Source organism: Trachypithecus francoisi, unplaced genomic scaffold, assembly GCF_009764315.1.
Source record: "Trachypithecus francoisi isolate TF-2019V2 unplaced genomic scaffold, Tfra_2.0 Contig01585, whole genome shotgun sequence".
NCBI classification, from domain to species: Eukaryota; Metazoa; Chordata; class Mammalia; order Primates; family Cercopithecidae; genus Trachypithecus; species Trachypithecus francoisi.
Window position 1 is genome coordinate 6,972,212 of NW_022681444.1, and position 15,769 is coordinate 6,987,980.

A 15,769-nucleotide genomic window follows, 5' to 3' on the forward strand; every position below is an offset into this window, starting at 1 on the left:
TACAGGCGCCCACCACCATGCTCAGCTAATTTTTGTATTTTTAGTAGAGATGGGGTTTCACCATGTTGGTCAGGCTGGTCTCAAACTCCTGACCTCAAGTGGTTCACCTGCCTCGGCCTCCCAAAGTGCTGGGATTACAGGCGTGAGCCACCGCGCCCAGCCAACATTCTTGCACATTGTAAAGTGCTTTAAAGTGGTGGCTCAAGCTTTTAATCCCAGCACTTTGGGAGGCTGAGGTGGGCGGATCATCTGAGGTCGGAAGTTTGAGACCAGCCTGACCAACATGGAGAAACTCCTCTCTACTAAAAATACAAAATTAGCCAGGCATGATGAATAATGCCTGTAATCCCAGTGACTCGAGAGTGAGGCAAGAGAATAATTTGAACCTGGGAGGTGGAGGTTGTCGTGAGCCAAGGTTGCGCCATTGCACTCCAGCCTGGGCAACAAGAGCGAAACTCCATCTCAAACAAAACAAAACAAAACAAAACAAAACAAAACTAACAAAACAACAAAAAAAGACCAGTAAGTGCTTCCATACTTGGTCTCAGTTATGGAGGACAAGGTGAGGTTGATCATTTTGCAGATGAGGAGAACCGAGTCCAGAGAGGGACAGTGACTGTCCAAGGTAACACGGCCAGTGGGTGCACTAGAAGTCATCTCTTCTGCCCACCTCCCCCACCAAATGGGGCAGCAGGAAGGAGAGGACCAGGGGAGGGTGGACATGGCCAGAAGCTCCAGAAATGTCTCCAGCTGTGGAAAGAAAATTCAACCATTGCTCTGTACAGAGACCTGGCGGCGGTCACTGCTTCCTCTTCTTTCCTCACTTCCTACATCCAAACCAGGACCCATTGGCTCTGTGCACATCAGTCCACGTGCCTCTCCATGCCTGTGGCCCCCATGCAGTCTGGGTCGTCACCATCTCCCTGCTGGAAGACTCCACATGGCAGCTAAGCAGTGCCCCTGCTCAAACCCCACGGCCCTGACTCATCCCTCCTGCTTCCACCCTGAGTTCCCGGCATACATGATCGGGCCTGCTCCCTCCTGGCCTCATCTCCCCTGACCCGCACCCTGGCTCGCTGAACTCCAGCTACACTGGCCTTTGGGCTACCTCCCGACTCAGGGTTCCATGCTGGTGGTTCCTCCATCTGGGATGCTTCTCTGTGTGCTCTGTATAGCTGGCTCCTTCTCAACCTTCAGTTCTCTGTTGAAATGTTTCCTCCTTAGAGGGTACCTCTCCAATCAACCTATTTAAAGGAGATCCCTTCTGTTACATTTTTCTTCCTGTATTTTCGTCTGCAGCGATTCTTGCCACTGGTAACCCTCTTTTCCTCCCCTCCTCTGTCTTGCCTTGTTCAGGAACTGCCTCTCTACTAGGGAGCACCTTCCAGAGAGGCAGCGACCTGGGACATCTTTGTCATTTGGGGAATCTTTCTTTGCACAGGCCAGGCACTTAGTAGCTGCTCAATGGATATTTTTAATTTATTTATTTTTAAATTTTAAAGTTTTAATACTTTTTTGAAGATGGGGTCTTGCTCTGTTGCCCAGGCTGGAGTGCAGTGGCATGATCTCGGTTCACTGCAACCTCTGCCTCCTGGGTTCAAGCAATTCTCCTGCCTCAGCCTCCCAACTAGCTGGGACTACAGGCGTGTGCCACCACACCTGGCTAATTTTTGTATTTTTAGTAGAGATGGGGTTTCACTGGTCACGAACTCCTGATCTGCCAGCCTTGGCCTCCCAAAGTGCTGGGATTACAGGTGTGAACCACCACGACTGGCCAATATTTTTTAGATAAAGCAATGTATTCATCTGTAAGTAGTAATAGCCCAAGCTGTGTGGGGTTGTTCTGAGCTTTCTGTGGATGGTGCCTGAGGCCACTCCATACGTAGCTTCTGGCTTACAGACGGTGGCTCGGGTCACCCCCAGGATGGGAGAGGATGGGATGCAGGGGCCTGGGTCCCGGTCCCTACCATGCGTGGCACAGCTGCACAGGAAATCTGCCAAATGCTTGAAAGAGAGATTTACAGGACGGAGAAATAGGGTTAGTCATTGTCCTCTGCTCTTGTTTTTGTTGCCTGGGAACCCCACCCCTGCCCTCAGAGGTGAGTGACTCTGTGGAGTGAGGAACAAGAAGTGAGTGACCCAGAAAGTAGAACAGGCGCCCCGGGGAAGGCAGACAGAGGGAGGCGTGGGAGGGCTCTATTTGTGGGACCCGGAGCTGGAGAAGGTGCTGGTTCCCTGTTTGGGTGGAATTCAGATTCACAAAGATTCCCCTGGTATCCACAACTTACAGAAGGAGTTCAGGATAAGGAAACGTGAACTCCTGCACGTAGCGCCAAACATCAGCCGAAGGGTGGGGAGATGGAACCTAATCGCAGCTTGGCTGGAAGCTCCGGGAGCCTTGGATTGGCTCTGGTTTACTATGGGTCTCCAGGAGTCCCCAGATGACCCCTGAGCCTGTAAGAGCTGCCCGGTAAAGGGTCTCTGGGAGTGCTTGAGATCTGAATTGTAGATCCTTTTTTTTTTTTTTTTTTTTTTTGAGGCGGAGTCTCGCTCTGTCGCCCGGACTGGAGTGCAGTGGCCAGATTTCAGCTCACTGCAAGCTCCGCCTCCCGGGTTTCCGCCATTCTCCTGCCTCAGCCTCCCGAGTAGCTGGGACTACAGGCGCCCGCCACCTCGCCCGGCTAGTTTTTTTGTATTTTTTTAGTAGAGACGGGGTTTCACCGTATTAGCCAGGATGGTCTCGATCTCCTGACCTCGTGATCCGCCTGTCTCGGCCTCCCAAAGTGCTGGGATTACAGGCTTGAGCCACCGCGCCCGGCCTGTAGATCCTTTTTTTAAAAAAAAATTTTTTTAAATTTTTAATTAAAAAAAAAAATAGAGACAGTGTCTCTCTGTGTTGCCCAGGCTGGTCTCGAACCCCTGGGTCCATGCAATCTTCCCATCTTGGCCTCAGAAAGTCCTGGGATTATAGGCATGAGCCACCTCACGTGGCCTGAACTGTAGATCCCTAGAGCCTGATATCGTGCTTCAGTCACCAATGCAGGTTCTGCTTCACCAAGATCCTGACCCTTGTCCTCCTGTCCTGGGCCCCTCTAGGGGAACAGGGTGGGAATGCTTTGGGACGTCCACCTGGCCTCCATATTCCTCATGGTGACTACTTCAACTTTCCAAGTGGGTCAGGGTTTGGAGAGAAGGGCGTAGCCCAGCAGGAAGGAGAAATGACCCTGGTTCAAATCCCATCTCCACCACTTCCTAGCTGTTGAGCCTTAGACAAATAGCTCAACTTCTCTGGGTCTCAGTTTTCTCTTCTGTAAAATGGGGATAATGATTGTTCCTCCCTAACGTCGTGGTGGGGATTCCGTGAGGCACCATCTTTGGAGTGTGTGGCATGACTCCCGGCCTCTGGAGCTGCATTTGGGCCCTGGGATGCCTTCTGAGCTGACAAAGTTCCTGCCCTGGTGGAGGCATGGGGGGCTTCCTGTTTTAAGCTGGGTCCCACATAGTGAGGGATACAGCAATCACGGGCACTCAGGAGTGCCGCCATCACACCAGCAGCAGCCGTGTGGCAAGAGTGGCAGTGACGATAAGGCAACGAGCACCAGCCCAGACCCTGCTTCATGCTGCATTGAGCACCTTCCAAGGCTCATCCATGTCACCCTCACCAAGGGTCTGGGAGGCGGATTTTGTCACTCTTCCTGTCTCACAGATAGAAAAGTCACACTCAGGAAGCTGAAGTGACTTCTCTGAGGGCACCCTGTTGGGACCCAGAGGTGGCAGCTCCAACCCAGAAGTCTGGCTCCCAAGTCTGTGCCCTCAACCTCCCTACCAGGCTGCCTCCTTTTTGTCCACCCTGTCCCTCTTACCTGAGCTAATGTCAACTGTTCTTCCTTCCTTTTTCATGGGCATTCTGCCTCAGAGAGGGATGGAGGTGAGGGTGTGGGTAGTAAACTGCAGGGAACTGACATCGGTGGGGCCCTCTGTGACACTGGGCTCCCCATATTTGTTCTGCCTGATTGAGGGCCTTCTAAGGCTGTAGGGGTTAATGAGGACAGGACTCACTAGTGGAGGGGCTTGGTATTCCCTGCTGAACTGACTCGTCTCAAATCACCCGGACCCTTCAAGTTCAACTCAAGTTTTGATGTTTCTGTGAACTTCGTCCCTGCAGGCCTCCCTGATGAGGCCACCCCTCTTATCTTCCCTATCCTAGGGCTAACAAAAGAGTCAGGGCTTTGGAGTCTGTGGGGTCTTGATATGGTTTGGCTGTGTCCCCACCAAAATCTCATCTTGAATTGTAGCTCCCATAGTCCCCACGTGTCATGGGAGGGACCCATTGGGAGGTATTTGAATCATGAGGGTGGGTTTTTCCCATGCTGTTCTCATGGTGGTGAATAATAAGTCTCACCAGAGCTGATGTTTTTATAAAGGGCAGTTCTCCCGCACAAGCTCTCTTGCCTGCCGCCGTGTAAGACATGCCTTTGCTCCTTTGCCTTCCACCATGATTGTGAGGTCTTCCCAGTGATGTGGAGCTGTGAGTCCATTAAACCTCTTTTTCTTTATAATTTTTTTCTTTATAAACCTCTTTTTCTTTGTAAATTCTACTCAGTCTCGGGTATGTCTTTATTAGCAGTGTGAAAATGGACTAATACAGGTCTGGATTAAAATTCTGCCTGTGTGCATCTATTAAAAAACCCACAGTTAATATTATACTTAATGGTGAATGACTGAAAACTTTCCCCCTAAGATCAGGAACAAAACAGGGATGCCCACTCTTTCCACTTCTGTCCAACAACCTACCAAAGGTTATAACTAGGACAATTTGGCAAGAAAAAGAAATAAAAGTTGTTGAGATTAGGAAGAAAAAAGTAAAATTATCTCTATTCGCAGATAACATGATCTTGTATATAGAAAATCATCAGGAATACACACACATGCACACACACACAAATTAGAACTAATTAATGTATTTTGCAATGTTACAGGATGCAAGATCAATATACAAAAACGGATTATATTTCTATACACTAGCAATGAATACTTCAAAAATGAAATTAAGAAAACAACTCAATTTGCATCAGCATCAAAAACAACAAAGTACTCAGGAAAAAATTTAACAAAAGAAGTGTAAGATTTGTATGAAACATTGTTGAGAGAAATTTAAAGAAACCAGGCATGGTGATTTATGCCTGTAATCCCAGCACTTTGGGAGGCAGAGGTGGGAGGATTGCTTGAGCCCAGGAGTTCAAGATCAGCCTGGGCAACATAGGGAGAACTCGTCTCTACAAAATAAAAAAAATTAGCGAGGCATGGTGGCATGCGCCTGTGATCCCAGCTACTTGGAAGCTGAGGTGAGAGTATCACTTGAGCCTGGTAGGTTGAGGCTGCAGTGAGCTGTGATCATGTCCCTGCACTCCATCTTGGGCAACAGGGTGAGACTCTGTCTCAGAAAAAAAGAAGACCTAATTAAACAGAAAGACACCCTGTGTTCATGGATTAGAAGACTTAATATTGTTAAAATGGCAATACCAACCAAACTGATTTACAGATTCAGTTCAGTCCCTACGAAAATTCCAGTTGGCTTTTCACAGAAATTGACAAGCTGGTCCTAAAATTTGCATGGAAATGCAAGAGACCCAGAATAGCCAGACAATCTTGAAAAAGAACAAAATTGGAGAACTCACACTTTCTCATTTCAAAACTTACTACACAGCTATAGTAATGAGACTGTGTGGTGCTGGCATAAGAATAGCCTATAGATCAATGGAATGGAACTGGGGGTCCAGAAATAGACCTGTACATTTATGTTCAATTGATTCTTGACAAGGGTGCCAAGACCATTCAATGGGGGGAAAGAATAGATTTTTCAACGAATGGTATGGACAATTGTATATCCAAATCAAAAGAAGGAAACTGAATCCTGACCTCACACCGTATACAGAACTTAACTCAAAATGGGTCATAGACTTAAATATAAGAGCTAAAACCATAAAACTCTTGGATAAAAATATAGGAGTAATGGCTGGGCACGGTGACTCATGCTTATCATCCCAGCACTTTGGGAGGCTGAGGCAGGTGGATCACCTGAGTCAGGAGTTTGAGACCAGCCTGGCCAACATGGTGAAACCCTGCCTCTACTAAAAATACAACAATTAGCAGGGCATGGTGGCAGGCGCCTGTAATCCCAGCTACTTGGGAGGCTGAGGCAGGAGAATTGCTTGAACTTGGGAGGCGGAGGTTGTAGTGAGCTGAGATCACAGCACTGTACTCCAGCATGAGTGACAGAGCAAGACTCTCTCTCTCTCTCTCTGTATATATATATGAGTAAATCTTTGTGACCTTGGATTAGGCATATGACACCAAAAACACGTGGACGAAACATAAATAGAAAAATTGACTTCATCAAATTTAAAAATGTCTGTGTTTCAAAAGACACCAAGAAAGTATAAAGATAAACCACAGAATGGGGAGAAAATTTTGCAAATCACGTATCTGACAAGGGACTTATATCTAGAATACATAAGGAACTCTTACAACTCACTAATAGAAGACAATCCAATTTAAAAATGGGCAAAGGATTTGAATACACATTCCTCCAAAGAAGACATACAAATTTCAGTAAGCACATGAACATCAACACCATTAGTCATCAGGGAAACGCAGCTCAAAACCACAATGAGATGCCACTTCACCTTTATGGGATGATGGACAAGTGTTGGTGAGGATGTGGAGAAATGGGAACCCTGAAACATTGCTGGTAGGATTGTAAAATGGTGCAGTTACTTTGAAAAACAGCTTGGCAGTTCCCCAAAATGTTAAATGTGGAGTTACTATGACCCAGAAATTCTACTCCTAGGTGTATACCCAAGAGAATCGAAAACTTATAGTCACACAAACACTTATGCACATTATAAGCATTTTATTTTAATTTTAATTTTTGTTTTGAGACGGAGTTTTGCTCTTGTCACCCAGGCTGGAGGGCAATGGTGCGATCTCAGCTCACTACAACCTCTGCCTCCTGGGATCAAGTCATTCTCCTGTCTCAGCCTCCGAGTAACTGGGATTACAGGTATGGGCCACCACGCCCGGCTTATTTTTGTATTTTTAGTGGAGTCGGTGTTTCACCATATTGGCCAGGCTGGTCTTGAACTCCGGACCTCAGGTGATCCACCCGTCTCACCCTCCCAAAGTGCTGAGATTACAGACGTGAGCCATCTTGCCTGGCCAAGCATTTAAATATTGATAGCAGCATTATTCATAATCACCAAAAGATGGAAACAATTCAAATGTCCATCAACTGATGCATGGATAAATAAAATGTGGTGTATCCTACAATGGAATATTATTTGGCAATAAAAAAGAATGAAGTATTGATACATGGTATGACATGGATGAACCTTGAAAACAAGTTACATGGTATGACACGGATGAACCTTGAAAACTGCTAAGTTAGAGCAGTTAGACACAAAGGCCACATTTCCTGTGATTTCATTGATATGAGATGTTCAGAACAGGCAAATCCAAAGAGAGAGAGAGCATGGATTAGTTGTTGCCAGGGGCTGGCGGGAGGGCAGGATGGGGAGTGACTGCTCATGGGTAAGAAGTTTCTTTTGGGGGAGAAAAAAATATTCTGAAATTTGACAGTGGAAATGGTCGCATAGCTCTGTGAATAGACTAAAAGCCATTGAGTTGTATGTTTTAAAAGGGCGAATTGGAGGTGGGCAGATTGCTTGAGTCCAGGAGTTTGAGACCAGCCTGGACAACATGATGAATGGTGAAACCCTGTTTCTACAAAAAAAAAAAAAACAAAAATACAAAAATAGCCAGATGTGGGAGAACATGCCTGTGGTCCCAGCTACTCAGGAGGCAGAGGTGGGAGGGTCACTTGAGCCCGGGAGGCTGAGGCTGCAGGGAGCCGTGACAGCGCCTGCAGCCTGGGTGACAGAGTGAGACCTCATCTCAGAAAGAAAGAAAAGGTGAATTTTATGGCATGTGAATAAGCAGTTATTCAAAAAGAGAGGGGGCTCATCTCCAATTCACAGGAAATACAGGGAGAGACATGCAAGTTAAATAACACTGTGAGGGGCCGGGCGCGGTGGCTCACGCCTGTAATCCCTGCATTTTGGGAGGCTGAGGTGGGCAGATCACTTGAGGTTAGGAGTTCAAGACCAGCCTGGCCAACATGGCGAAACCCCATCTCTACTAAAAATACAAAAATTAGCTGGGTATGGTGGTGGGTGCCTGTAGTCCCAGCTACCTGGGGGGCTGAGGCAGCAGAATCGCTTGAACCCAGGAAGTGGAGGTTGCAGTGAGCTGAAATTGCATCACTGCACTCTAGCCTGGGTGACGGAGTGAGACTTTGTCTCAAAAAAAAAAAAAAAGAAAAAAAAAAATGACATGGTGAGGAAGCAAACAGACCAATCCAGGCTGTGGACATTTGTAGGACACTGGCCTTGTTTCTTCAATAAATCGATGGCATGAAATGAAAAATTTTTTAAAAAGCAATAGGACATAGTAACCACATGCCACATGGAGATATTACCTGGATCCTAACTCGAACAAATCACCTGGGAAATGACACTGATGAGAATATCTGGGAAATGAGATGACGCCGTGGGTATCAGATGATCCCACGGAGAAGCCGGGATGAGAATCCCAGCCCACCGGACGCTGAGCCCTGGCTCTCACCTCCTCATGTCCCTATGGACATGGTGGCTGCACCCAGCAGTTGACACGTGTGTGTGTGTGTTTGTGTGAGTGTGAGCTGGGGAGAGTGAGTTCACCTCTCTGAGACCAGCCAAGGCCTGTCCAAAGGTGAAAACGGTTTTCCCCTTGCAAGGGTACAGCAGACACTGGAATGTCCTTTGAGTGGGCCACGGCCGTCACACAGGGCCTCAGTCCACGCGGAGCCCTCCACCTCTGCCCCAGGTCACCCTCTGCCCCCCTACTCCGGATGTCCAGGAGCCAGACTCAGCAGCCCAGGCAGTTGGACAATGGGGCCTTTGGAGTCTGGGCCAGGCCTGTGCCTCAGCTGTGGGCTGTGGCTGAGGCCACCACAGAAGGCTGCTTGTGGCCGGGCCGGGTGGCAGCCAGAAATAGGTCGTGCTGGGCACTGACTCCTGCGGCCCCGCCCTGGGCTCGGCCTGGGAACAGGGGTATTTGTGGAGCTGATGGGAGGAGACCTTCATCAGGAAAGCAGGTCTATTTTGGGGCCTTTAGGAAGCGTGCTAGAAAAGGGGCCCCAGACTTTCGCGTTTACCCTGAGCCCCTGCCTTTCATACACAGGCTCCTGAGCCCCTGGGGTTGAAATCCTTGCTCTGCCTGGCTAACTGTGTGCCCCCACGTGCTGTGTGGTCCACTCTGAGCCTCGCTCTGCTCATCTGTATGATGGGAACGACTCTTGACAGCTCCTTCATGGAGAAGATGGGCGCGCAGCACCTGGCACAGTCTGCGCTCACCAGGTGCCCGAGGTCATTGGGCTTCCCCTCCCCCTTCCTCCCCTTCCGCCCTGGTTGGGGGCTGCTCCTGCTGTTGAGGCGTCTCCCAGCCCCTGGGCTAGCTCTGCAGGGCCCCTGGAAGGTGGTCTGGGGCACACATTAGCCTCACTGTTGTTCGGGGGATGGAAGCGCAGGAGACCTGGCAGAGCCTTGTAAGCCCCTTGCAGCTGGGTAGCCCCTCCCCTCCCAGCCAGCTCCCTGGTTATCCGTAGCCTCCCGGGCTCAGACCTGGACCGCAGCCTCCGTCCTTCCATCATGCACCGGGGCCCTGCAGGACTCATGCTCAGCGCTGGCGGTGGGAGAAGTTTCAGCCACTTCCCCCCACGACTTCTACGTCTGCTTGTCTCGGTGATGGAACTGCTGGCAGAGGAACTCTGCAGGTTTAGGCCCGTGGTCCATGGGGAAATACAGACCAGGGTTCAAAGCCAGAGTCAGAGGGCGGCAGGGGGCCTTGGAGAGGGAGAGAGATAGGAGACGTGTGTAGCCAGCTCTCCTGGAAGCTGGGGGCCAGGTCTCCCCCTCCCGGCCCCTGTATGTCCTTGAAGCTATTTTTATATGTTGCTGGAAACCAGAATGACAGCCAGAGCCAAAGCGCTAGGAGGTTTCCCGTGCACCACTGGTCTTGCCCAGGAGACCATGGGCCATTCCCAGCAGATTGATAGAGCCAGTCCAGAGGCTCCACTGTGCGGATCGGGGAGCCTGGGTCCTCCATCCCTTATCAGCTTGGAGATTACTGTTGGAAGACCCCTGGCTGGCACAAAAATGAGAAACAAAGACTTAGAGAAGCGATGGTGAGGGTGCAGGTGTTCTGGGGTCTTTGAGCCCTGTGGGAAAATCCAGAATGCTCATGGAGTTCCAAACTCATTCATGGCTGGGTGCAGTGGCTCACACCTGTCAATCCCAGCACTTTGGGAGGCTGAGGCAGGTCGACTGCTTGAGTTCAGGAGTTCGAGACCAGCCTAGGCAACATAGTGAGACCCCCCCATCTCTCCAAAAATAAAAAAAATTAGCTGGGCATGGTGGCATGCACCTATAGTCTTAGCTACTCAGGAGGCTGAGGTGGGAGGATTGCTTGAGCCACAGGGAGGTCACGGCTGCAATGAGTGAGCTGAGATCATGTCATGGCACTCCAGCCTGGGCAACAGAGTGAGACCTTTTCTCAATTAAAAAAAAAAAAAGAATAGAAAAGAAAAGAAAAAAAGAAAGGAATTCATTCATTCACCACTGACCTCTTTACTCATCACATATTTAAGCAGAATCTTGTAGGTACTGGTGGGGGGGGGCACTCTCAAAACATCCAGGGCCCTGCTCTCAAGGTACTCACGAATCTGCCTGCTCCAGTCTCTGGCTCAGAACCCTCCCACGGCTCCCCACTGCCCATGCAGACAGTGGGATCTTTGTACTATGACAGCAGTAAGTCACAGAAATGTTGCCTGCTCACCTGTGCCTCATGAGAGAGAATCCTCACCTTGCCCACTGGCCTCTCCCCCACGCACCCCCTTTTTCCCAGTCTGGTCAGGATCTTTCAGGGGGCGACTGAGGGGACAGGACTGGAGCAGGATGGGAGAGGCTGAGATGCATACTTGCTGGGTGAGCTCTGTGCTGTTGTTTTTTGGAGAGAGTCTGGGAAAAGCAGAAAGAAAAGAACTGGAGTCAGCCAGGCTAAGCTGGATGGAATGAAGAAGAACCGAATGAGAAGAAAGAGGGCAGAGGACTGCAAGTGGGGGGCTCAGGGGCGGTATACAGCACGAGGGTCCTGGAAGGAGAGGTGAGGGGGCTGAGAAGTCCTCCTGAGGGGTATAAATTGGACTCTCCTTTAGTGTGACACCAAAAATATTGAACGTCCCTATAAAGAATGTTGGGTTGCTGCCCCGAGCTGCTTTAGTGAGATTCTGCAGAGATGGGGCCACATGGGCCCCGGAGCTACTCGAGTTACATCTGGATGGCTTGCAGGGCTTTCCACGATCTGTGGCCCACCCAGCTCTTCAGCTTTACTGCTCATCTTCTTGCCTTTTCCCTCCCCTAAATCCTCATCTAAAATCCACCTTCCAGTCTGACCTGGTTCTTCTGACCTCCCCAAGAGCATCTTGCTCCCTGCTTCCCACAGCCTTATGGTAACAACTGCCTGGTACCTGTCTCCACCCCCATCCCATGGCTCTTATCTCCTGGGCCCCAATTCTCCTTCCTTGGTCACCTGTTTGAAATGCACAGACTGACTATTTCTTTCTTGCTTCCTACTGTGGTATGATTTTTAGTTCTACCTTAAAAAGAAGAATATGAAATTAGTGCACAGGTAAATTTTCCTAGCCTGTTCTTAGAATAATACAAAGAAAAAACCCAGAATATCTAGGGAAGTGAGCTTGGCTGGTCACTTTGTCTCGCTGGTTCACAATGAAACATAGTGATTCATTCATTAAACAAAAAATATTTGATTTGGGGCTAGTGACATAAATATACTTAGTGGGGCTCAAGCCTGTAATCCCAAACCAAACCTAAACCCAGATCTAGCCCCAATACCAACCACAATCCTAAAGCCAACCCTAATCCCAAACCCATGCTAACCCCAATCCTAACCTCAACCCTAAATCTAATACCAAGCCTAACCGAGACACCAAAACCAACTCTAACCCCAATCCAACTCTAAACCTAACCAAAAATTCAACTCTAACCCCAGATCCAACCTTAATTCTAATCTTCCTGTTAAAAGTCTTCCTTCTTTCCCTCCCTCCCTCCTTCGCTCTCTCTTTCTCTTTTCTTTCTTTCATGGAAATGGACTCACTCTGTCACCCAGGCTGGAGTGCAGTGGTGTGATCATGGCTCACTGAACCTTCGAGCTCCTGGACTCAAGCCATCCTCCCACCTCAGCCTCCTGAGGAGCTGGCACCCACAGACATGCACCTGTGGGTCGTACCTGGCTAATTTTTATATTTCTTGTAGATACGGGGTTTTATTATGTTACCCAGGGTGGTCTCGAACTCCTAGGCTCAAGCAATCTGCCCATGTTGGCCTCCCAAAGCTCTGGGATTACAGGCGTGAGCCACTGTGCCCAACCTCAGCCTTCCTTTTCTTTCTTAGTGCAATGTGCAGAGTCTGATGAAATGCATTTCTGACTCTAGATTGTCCAGTGCCTTCAGATTGGAACAGGTAAAAGGCGAGTGAAACCGAAATGCATATAAGCCCAATCCCAGGAATCACTTTGAAAAACAGGGGTGTGTGTTTTAGTTTAAGTCCCCAGGAACCTATTTTGTGGCCATTTTCAAAAATCAAGATCCTTAGTGTGACCCTATCTAACTGGGCTTCCATGGACTCCTCCCTTGCTGACTTCTGGGCCACAAAGACATTGTCCTTACACGCATGCCCGAGCTCCTTCTGGCCTCCAGGTTCAGAGCACCCACACGCTGTTCCCTTTGCCCAGAATTCCTTTCCTCCACTCTTCTCCAGGCTAACTCTGGCTCAGTCCTCAGGTCCCTCTTAAACGTCACCTCCTCAGGGAGGCCTGTCCTGCCTGCCCCTCCCCGCCAGCGCCTTTTTATTTCCTACGTGCTCATGGCTCACAAGTTTTCCTTTCAGGGCATTTATGGATATTTGTGGCTGCGTGTTTGTTTGCCTGTTTATTTCTTTAACGTCTCTCTCCCCAGCCAGACGGTGACCTCTTTCAGGACAGGAATGTTTTGTTCACAGTTGTAGCCTGGGTATCTAGCACAGTGCCTGGCACACAGCAGACTTGCAGAAAACTGTTGAATGAATGAATGAATGAATGAATGAAGGAGTGCCTTTCCCACTTCTTTCTAAAAGTGAAACAAGTTTAATCTCATTGAAACTCCTGGGTAGGGGGTTTTGTTGGTCTCAGGTCCTGCTCTGGGCCCTGGGGAAGCCAGGTAAGAGGGACCTGGTCCCTCAGTGCAGCCATCTGTTTCGGCCTCCATTGAACTCTCTCAGGCTTGCTTAGAAACAGAGGTTTTTGAGAATCCATTTTCTCATTTAAGATTCTCCTCCACGCGGAGTGGGAAGTTGGCAGGTATCATCTTCACGGCTTTTACAAGATGCTTTTTCCCAGAGAGGCAAAAACGCCCATGAGGGTGACCCGGCTGGGCGGCAAACCCTGTCCTGCCCCCAGCTCTTGGCACTGAAACTTTCTCTCTGCCCCTGCACCCAGAAATGCTCATCTGTGTCTACCTCGGGGAACTCAGCAGCCTGGATGTTACCATGGGACCCTGAGGGACTGCAGTCCCATCTTCCCATTTTGTCGACAGGCACGTTGAGGCAGGTACTGCGATCAGGCTTGGGCAAATGAGCCGCTGAGAGGGTGGATTGAGGTCCTTCTTTCCATAGGGGCAGGAAAAAGGCCCTTTGTCATAAGAGTCACTGCTGTTATTGGTCACCTCTGGGTGCGAGGCCTGGGCTAATCGCATATCTTGTGCTGGACCCTGACCCCATTTATCAGATGAGGCAAAGCAAGGCTCAGTCACTTGCACAACGCATATCGCTAGTAAGCGTTGCTGGTGGGATTACACTCAGCTCTGCTGGACTCTAGAATCTTAACCTTGCACTTCATAGGCAAAGAAAATCCCAGGAGTGCCAAGGAAACGCTGTCAAGATATTGTCAAAAATACGCGGTACGACGTCAGCCCGGTAAGCATCCTCCGCACTGCGGACCGCCCGGGGTCGGGGTCACCCGAGCCCCGCCCCGAGCTTGCTGACGTCTCGGCCCCGCCCCGCGCCCTCCAGTCCCCGCCTGCTCCGGGTGTGCTCGGCTCCTCCCCTACGGGCAGCACGGCCTCCCATTGGCCGGGGTTTCCATGGTTACGCGGGCCGGCGGAGCTGCCAGCTCCCAGACACGTGTCCCCGGGAGCCGCCCGGAATTTGACAGGGGACCATGTGCGCGGCAGCGCGGGAGCAAGACAAAGGGCCGGGGGAGGCGGGGAACGAAGCCGGGCGGAGGGGTCCGCGTGGCTCGGGTGGGGATGGGCCCCGCGCTTCTCCTGCGAGCAGGACACCCCCTCTTTCTTTTTATTTTGAAGGAAAGGGAAAAAAGGAATTGCTACGGAAAGCGAGGTGGGAGAGGATCCCAGTCAATCTCCCTGTTCCCCTTCCTCCAGGAAGAATCGGGTACGCGGGCGTCTGAGAACCCGCAGGGTCTCTGCTTATGCCTTCCAGCCCTGAGTTTCTAACCCCACCTTGACCTCAGCCCTAGAGGTTTAAATTCTGTTTCTCTGGCTTGTTCTAGAAGCGACAGCTTAATAAGTGTGGTTGTTTTGATACTCGAAACATAAGACCCAAGGCATCTTGGGGGACCTCGCCTGCATCCATTCATCTATCCATCCTACAACAGCGACTGCACCCCGATTGTGATGACGAATGCGCCCCCCTCCCTGGGCTCCGTGCCCACTGCTGGGCTGGGCTGCTCCCTCAGGTGCGGCAGCCAGAGGAGGTGTGGACTCCCGTCCCACGCGTTTATCCTCCTGCAGCCTCTCGAGCTTGGTGGCATAGCTATCCTTCCAGTCCCCAAGCCAGATGTCCTTGATGCCCCTTCTCGCAGGCCCATCCCCATCGCCTGTTTTATCAGTTCTATTGCTACTGTAACAAATCACTACAAATTGAGTAGCTTAAAACAACACCCATCTACTCTCTTACAGTTCTATAGGTCAGAAATCTGACATGGTCTCAGAGGGCTAAATTCAAGGTGTCTGCAGGACAGCGTTCCTGCTGGAGGCTCTTGAGGGAGAATCGGTTTCCTTGCCTTTTCCAAGTATAGAGGCCGCCCACATTGGCCCCCTTCCGTCTTCAAAGCCAGCAATAGCTGCGAGTCTTTCCTCCCTAGCATCGCTGTGACGCTGACTCTCCTGCCTCCCTCTTCCACATTTAAGAACCTTGTGATTACATTGGTCCTCCCAGATAATCCAGAATAATCTCCACTTCGCAAAATCAGCTGATTAGCAACCTCAATTCCACCTGCAACCTTAATTCTCCCCTGTCATGAAATATAAGAAGGAGATCCATATGTTCCGGGGATTGGGATGCAGACATTATGGAGGCATTGTTCTGCCGACCACGCCATCCTGACAGTTTTACCTCTGGAATCTCTGCAGTCCACCTCCGCCTCGCCATTCCCGCACCACTCACTCCCTTTCTGGTTACCGGCTCTTCTCCCAAGATGCCTTCAGTAGCACCTGTCCACTGTCGTCATCTCTCTAACCTCCCTCTGTCCACATGCCCCTGGGCCCCAACTCTAAGACCAAGATGCAGATGTCACTGCTTCCATGGCACTGGTCATCTGC